Here is an 8,109-nt window from a genome sequence, read left to right as displayed (position 1 = left end):
TGTCAGAGTCTGCATATAGCTTTTTGTCTTGTTTTTCTTTATTTACGGTGAGTTACATGCTAGTGGTATTATGGCTTTCTCTTAAGTGGAGTCTCACCATCCTGAGTCCTAAAATGTTTGTTGGTGTACAACTAGCTTTTAGAAATGTCATGCATAACTTCACTCTAAAAGTAGTGTTTGTGAATAGAAGAACGAGAGAATGCCTTGAGCATGGGTTACAATCAAAGGAATATGAGAGAGCACTCAGTTTCAGCTTGTAAAAACTTCGTGATTTTGTTAGTGTATAACGAAAACAGCTTTTAACATTATGTGTAAATATATTTTTCTGATATGTACACTAAATATTGTATTCGTATGTTGAGATACATTCCACATAGCTACGGGGAAGTGGCGCCACTCTATGGGAGAACAGCAACAGAAGCTTCCACATGGCCCACGTCAGCTTCATTCGGTCGAGAAGAGCTGTACGGGGGACACATTGATCCCCGTTGGCAGCAGTCATGGAGGCTACTCACACCCCATTACTGGGTACTTTTGCTGCTCTTAATGACAAGGGTCATTGCTACCTTAGTCTGTTGATCCGAGGTGAACCTCGCTGGCGACATACCAGCCATCAAAGGATGTTTCCTGCTGCCTTGAGAGGCTGATGGGTCCTCCCATTGCTGATGCCATTGGCTCACCTCACTATGGGAATCCTCCTCACCAGAAGAACATACGACACCACTCTCTAGGTGAGGAACCATACCTCAATACAATATTGTCTGCAGATGCAGATGGTTCCACAATGTTGGTCATGCCAGTAAGAACTGGTTTACAAATCATTTGTTATGTCACATCAACACATTACTAACAGGCCCATGTAATGGCACTGGTCTGATATTCATGGTGCAAGAAACAGACTCGTATTGGGTTGTTGTGGCATGCAATTGTACTTGCATCTTAGCGTGACCACCGATGCATGTAATAAGAACATTGACTGTCCATGCCATCAGCGTCTGAAGCTTAGTTCATTAAGACCTAATGAACGTTTCATCACCCGTCTCCCACTTCCCTTTACAGTTCAGTGGTATGTGTATGAAAGGTGCTGTCCTGTGAAGAGAGTAGGACAGAAATTGCATTATGACTCATAATGACTGTAAAAACTGTGTTGATTTTGTATGGTTTTCCTTTTGCGGGGTAATCAATGAGCTCTTGTGTTTTGTGTTATTATCTGTTTATAAGTGTTTTTTTCTGGGTGTTTTTTTTTTGCGCAGGGTTAAGTTAAGGGATGGCTAGATGCCCTTCCTGCCGCAACTCCATAACCCCCAGGACAGAAGTAGTGTACCCCAACTGTCTGTGTCTAGTGTAATCCATGGAATAGTGCGAATGTGTTCAGATGTCTGCGAGCCATGTAACTGAGGCGGAACGTGGGACCAGCCCGGTATTCACCTAGGGGGATGTGGAAAACCGCCAAAAACTACATCCAGGCCGGCCGGAACACCGGCCTCCGTCGTTAAGCCGCCGGGCAGATTCGATCCGGGACCGGAACGCCTACCCGAGTCCAGGAAGCAGCGCATTAGCGCTCTCGGCTAACCTGGCAGGTTATGTTTTTGTGCACTAAATTTAATACTAATTTTATGTTAAGTTTCCATAATTTGAAAACAATTCATTGTTAGAGAAGCATTTTCACACTACCAACAGATTTTTGTACAGTGAAATATGACAACGTGCATGGACACATACATTGATATTTAGCCTGCTTATGTGGTGACTTAAACACATTTTTAATTGGTCATAATTAGTACCATGTTGAATTTATATAATGAAGAAAAAATTGTCAAATATTTGGTAATTGTAGATTTTTCTTATTTGTTTGCTATGCTATTACGCTGAAGAGCCAAAGATACTGGTACAACTGCCTGATAGGCACTTCAGTCTGGAACCGCACGACCACTACGGTCGCAGGTTCGAATCCTGCCTCGGGCATGTATGTGTGTGATGTCCTTAGGTTAGTTACGTTTAAGTAGTTCTAAGTTCTAGGGGACTGATGACCTCAGATGTTAAGTCCCATAGTGCTCAGAGCCATTTGAACCATTTGAACCAACTGCCTGATACCGTGTAGCGCCAATGCGAGTACCCGGAAGTGCCGCAACACAACGCGGCATGGACTCGACTGATATCTGAGGTAGTACTGGAGAGAATTAGCGTCATGAATCCAGCAGAGCTGTCCACAGATCCATAAGAGTACGAGGGATGGGGATCTCATCTGAACAGCTTGTTGCTAGGCATCCCAGATATGCTCAATAATGTTCATGTCTGGGAAGTTTGGTGGCCAGCGGTAGTGTATAAACTTAGAAGAGTGTTCCTCGAGCCACTCTATAGCAATTCCGGACGTGTGCTGTCACTTAGTCCTACTAGAATCGCCCAAGTCCGTCGGAATGCACAATGGACATGAATGGAAGCAGGTGATCAGACAGGATGCTTACGTACGTGTCAGCAGTCAGAGTCGTAACTAGACGTATCATGGTTCCCATATCGGTCCCGGCGGAGGTTCGAGTCCTCCCTCGGGCATGGGTGTGTGTGTTTGTCCTTAGGATAATTTAGGTTAAGTAGTGTGTAAGCTAAGGGACTGATGACCATAGCAGTTAAGTCCCATAAGATTTCACACACATTTGAGCATTTCTTATTTAGTTTCCCATATCACTCCGACTGCACACGCCCCACACCAGTTTAAACAGAGCTCTGCTGACATTCAGCGTCCATGGATTCATAAGGTTGTCTCCATATCCGTACATGTCCATCCGCTCGATACAATCTGAAACGAGACTCGTCCTACCAGAGAATAATCTTCCAGTCATCAACAGTCCAATGTCGATATTGACGGGCCCAAGTGACACGTAAAACTTTGTGTTGTGCAGTCATCAAGGGTGCACGAGTGGGCTTCCGCTCCAAAAGCCCATGTCGATCATGTTTCGTTGAATGGTTCGCACGCTGACACTTGTTCATGGCCCAGCATTGAAATCTACAGCCATTTGTGGAAGGCTTGCAATTCTGTCAGGTTGAACGATTCTCTTCAGTCGTCGTTGGTCCCGTTCTTGCAGGATCTCTTCCCGGCTCCAGCGATGCCGGGGATCTGATGTTTTACCGGTCTCCTAATATTCACGGTATACTCGTGAAATGGTCGTAAGGGAAAATGCCCACTTCATCGCTACCTCAGAGGTGCTGTCCAGCGACTATAACGCCACGTTCAAACTCACTTAAATCTTGAGAACCTGTCATTATAGCAGCAGTAACCGATCTAACAATTGCGCCAGACACTTGTTGTCTTATATAGGCGTTGCCAACCGCAGCGCCGTTTTCTGCCTCTTTATAAGTCTCTGTATTTGAATACTCACTCCTTTACCTGTTTATTCGACAGTTTAGTGTATAAGACTGAAGCAAGTCTCAAAATGCTCGTTAACATTTTTTTTTCAGTGACACACGCTACGGAACATAGGCACGCAGAACATTGATACATGGCCTGGAGTATAACCTTTCAACATAATCAGATTGTTTGTTTTTGATCTTACAGCCGCGCGGGATAGCCGTTCGAAGTTAGGCGTCTTGTCTCGGTTCGCGCGGCTTCGGAAGTTCGAGTCCTCCCTCGGGCATGGGTGTGTGTGTTGACCATAGCGTAAGTTTAAGTTAGACTAAGTAGCGAGTAAGCCTAGGGACCGATGACCTCAGCAGTTTGGTCCCATAAGACCTTACCACAAATTTCCAAATTTGATGTTACACTCAAGGTACAGTTTATTAGTACGAACCATCGACCCCTCCTTGAACTGATGCATCAAGTCCCTTTCCATCAGTGTGAATGATGATTAATTGTTGTTCTTTAATATTACGAAATGAGTAGCGTTTTATTCTGTTTGTAGATTGAGTACGGCCTGAGTGAGAACACGAACAAATCTCATTTGGAGAATATTTCACGATTAAATATTGTAATCGCTCTGCTTTTCAAAATTTTTTTGTGGTTTGTAATATTTGCTCTGTTAAAACAATAATTAAAAGTTTTGTAGCGGTCCACCATGGCTAAGGTTTCCCCTTGCTTCTCATTACTGAGATAAAAGCGAAAACAGAAATAAATCGCTAGATCCTGATATTATATTGTAATTACAGGCTCAACATGGTTTAACATAACTGTTTCCAAGCACACTTACGATAAAACAATTAGAAATTTCGTTTAATACAGGTAATCTGTGTAGTAATGAAATTCATTTATCAAGGGAATTGTGTGGCCAAATTTCGTGTGTGTAAATTTTATAGTTTTTCAGCTTATTTAGGATTCAAAGAAAATGGTTCAACTGGCTCTAGGCACTAGGGCTCAAAATGGCTCTGAGCACTATGGGACTTAACTTCTCAGGTCATCAGTCCCCTAGAACTTAGAACTACTTAAAGCTAAGGACATCACACACATCCGTGCCCGAGGCAGGATTCGAACCTGCGACCGTAGCAGACGCGTGGTTCCGGACTGAAGCGCCTAGAACCGCTCGATTTATGATTCTCCTTGTGCTCTACGGACTATCTTGGGCAGAGTGGACGGTCACAAGCCAGGCTTGACAGCAACTATTCGCAATTAATAGGAATTATTTTCATTTACTTTGATTGGTGAATTTACGAGGGGGAGTTGGAAAATAGGTTTCCCATTCGACTGTGGGCACAGTTGTGTGATATGGGCGAAAGACGGCAGGTGAACGGACACGTGCAAAACACGGATACACCATTGGGTAGAGGCCGACCGCGATCAAGCAGATGGCGCTGTCGCAGTGCCTGTGCAAGGCGGAGGCCAGCCGCTCAGTCTTTTCCCGGAGCTATGGAGAGAAAGTGCGTTTTGGAGTCGTGGTCAAAGGCGGAAGTGAGAGCTGTTATCCGCTGTGAATGGGCACATGGAGAATGAGGCACAGAAATTCATAACCGCCTTGTTGAGGTGTACGGTTCAGGTGTGATGTCGAGGCAAATGGTGCGGAGATGATACCATCAATTCAGTGATGGATGTCAGCAAGTGCACGACATACCGAGACCTAGACGGACGCGCACGGCCACTACAGATGCAAATTCCAGGAAGCGAACCGGCGTATAACCATCGATGGGGTAGCGGCAGAACCTGGAATCGAACATGCGTGAGCTCACAAGATCGTCCACGACATACTTCGATACAAGAAGGTGTCAGCACGATGGGTGCCCAGCCAACTGACCCCGACACACATGGAACAACGCATGGCGTTCAGCCTGGAACAGCTCGTGCGTTACCATTAATCTGGCAATGACCTTCTGTTTCGTATCGTGACGGGGGATGAAACGTGGGTCCACCAATAGACGCCCGAATCGAAGGCCGCATCCATGGAGTGGAAACATCCGTCATTTCTTGTCAGAAAGAAGTTCAAAAGCACTCCGTCTGCAGGTAAAGTGCAACTCAACCGCTTTCTGGGACGCCAAAAGAGTTTTGCTGCTGGACTTTCTGGAGGATGCAACCATCAATACTGCGTGGTACTGTACCACTCTGTCGAAACTGGAAGAGGTGATTCGGAAAAAGCGGCGTGGCCTTCTCAGATCTGGCGTTCTGCTGTTGGATGACAATGCGAAACCACGCACGGCGACGGCAACACAAAACCATATTGCAACTCTTGGTTGTGAGCGCCTACACCATCCGCCTTACAATCCATATTTCGCACCAAGTGACTTCCATCTGTTTCCTGCTTTGAAGAAGACTCTCGGTGGAAGGCGCTTTGGCAGCAATGCTGACGTCAAAAAGGCCCATATTTTTCCCTGGAAGGCTTTTTGAAGCTTATAAAGCGGTATGACAAATGTCTCAATGTACTTGGAAATTATGTAGAAAAATAAAGATATGCCTTACCTTTAATGTCTCACTGTCTTTTATTTTCCTTTCACACACAATTCTGACTACAGTCGTCAGGGGAAACTTATTTTCCAACTCCCACACGTATTTTCTGTCGCCTACCCTTCCCAGTTGTTGTGAGTCTTTGATTTTAATACGTTCACAAGAGAAAAAAGTGTCCCATGCTTCCAACGACACGATCGTTTGTTGACAGAATAATATCGAGAGAGTCTGGTAAGAAGTCAGTCCCCATAAACGTCGTGAAGAGAATCTCCCGAGTCAATAATTGTCCTTTTCCATGGAGCATAGTTCGCTAGTCATTTTCGTTATGTGTTTCCCATCACTGCTTTCCACCTTATGTGATTAGTGACAACAGTGCTACTAAATGAAAAACGCCTTTTTACTTGTGTATCTGGATGAACAGACGTTGTTGACGATAAACAGTCATCCGAAATGACTCCGAAATAAATTCGCTGAGTACAAATAACTTGGCATCAGCTGTGTTAGAAATAGATGAACTATCATATTGGTGACATATGAAAAACTGTACCTGACCGGACTCGTATCCGACTTTCCCATTTATCGCGAACTGTCGCGTTTAACCATTAGGCTATCGCTGCACGACTCCAGACCGAACAGTAGACCGTACATCTATATCCAACACAGCTGAAGCCAAGTTATTCAGATTCAGCGAATTTATTTCGAGAAACTGTTTTTTAATTTGTTTATGAAATTCATTCCCTGATCAGTCGTGCTTAAGTCATTTAGCGTGATACTGCGAGGCGTAACGAATAAATCATGGGTCAGATCTCATTATATTATCTTACAGGCTTAAGACTACATTCGAGTATACCAATAGAGAGGCACTGGCTGCTCTTGATAAGAAGCACAGTAGCTTCAGAAAGACCATTACATATGGCGTAAGATGTAGGTCGTATTTTCTGTCGTTCTAGAGTTCAAAATTAAACAGAACCTAATTGGAAGATTTTGGGTAGTTGTGGAGGAAAACAATTCCAGAATTCAAAATGCTCATTTGTAATATGCTCGCGTCGGTGATTCTATGTATGCTGCAGAAAGAATGGTGTGAAATCAGTTGTGGTTTACATGTCGTTCCTGTGGCCAATGAGGGTCGTATGGAACACATATAAAGTGTGAAGAAATTGAAATTCCGCTTACATTTTCTGTAATTGTCCATCTGCCACTAAGTGTTAAATAGATATAATCGTTCGTAATCAGTATAATCTTCATTCTTATAATCATTTTGAGTTGCCCAGTACATTTCTCTCTTTTATTATTTGATAGGAGCTTTCTCACAAACAGAAAAGGATTTATTTTAACCCGTTCTGATTGGGTTCAGTAATTTATTTTATTAATTCGAGTTACACCTTTGGCACATAACAGTAGACATACATAACCTTTTACCTTACGGTCCCATAACAAAATCATGAAGGCTATGCATTTCTCGGCGAAATGGAATGATGTGCTGCTGTAAATGAACTTACTTTGTTCCCCTCATCATGTATTTCTCTCTATTCCTGCTGTGTCTGTTTTGTTGTGCAACATATCGTTTACTTTCATCATTATACTACAAAATTTCTGCGTATATTTTGTTGTCCCTGAAAGTACGAGTAAATACGTTCAAGTGGCGAATCATGGACGCAACACGCCGCCCTCCCCCCTACTTTTCCTAAAATGTAATGTACGTCATAAAACTTCTGTAGTTTTTTGACACAATAGCTATAGTCTGTTAGGATTCTAACTGGGACAAGTTGAACAGATCATTTCCCCCAAGGCCTACCATCACTATTTGTGTTGCATGACCAAAATACGTTCTGTAGCAGGTAAGTCGCAGTCAGGAGTGGAGCTTCTAAGGATACAGTATAGATAATGAAGGCAGAGTGAAGAAATCTCAAATCAGTAATCTAGAGATTAGAATTACAGATTATGCCGTAAAATGTTCTAGGTGCTAAAGCTAAATTCAGCATAACAGAGGAATGCATTGAGCTAACTGTGTTATCGATTGGTTTACTTTCAGCTTTGTGTTATTATAATGGTACCTTTTTAGCGCATCTCTTCAACACGAAGAAGAAAGAGTGATAAAAGAGTGATAGAGAAGCTTGTATAAGGCCCATCTACTTCACAATTCCGGTTCACACTGTTTTCTTTCCTTTTTCACTTTAAATTAATGACAGTGTCATGAGAGAAGCTATAGGTAGGTTATTTCATTACAATATTGTACCTTAAGGGTTAAGGCT

The sequence above is a fragment of the Schistocerca americana genome, chromosome 1, assembly GCF_021461395.2.
Source record: "Schistocerca americana isolate TAMUIC-IGC-003095 chromosome 1, iqSchAmer2.1, whole genome shotgun sequence".
Lineage (NCBI taxonomy): Eukaryota > Metazoa > Arthropoda > Insecta > Orthoptera > Acrididae > Schistocerca > Schistocerca americana.
The sequence above is the reverse complement of the archived record's forward strand: the minus strand, read 5'-3'. Positions refer to the sequence as shown.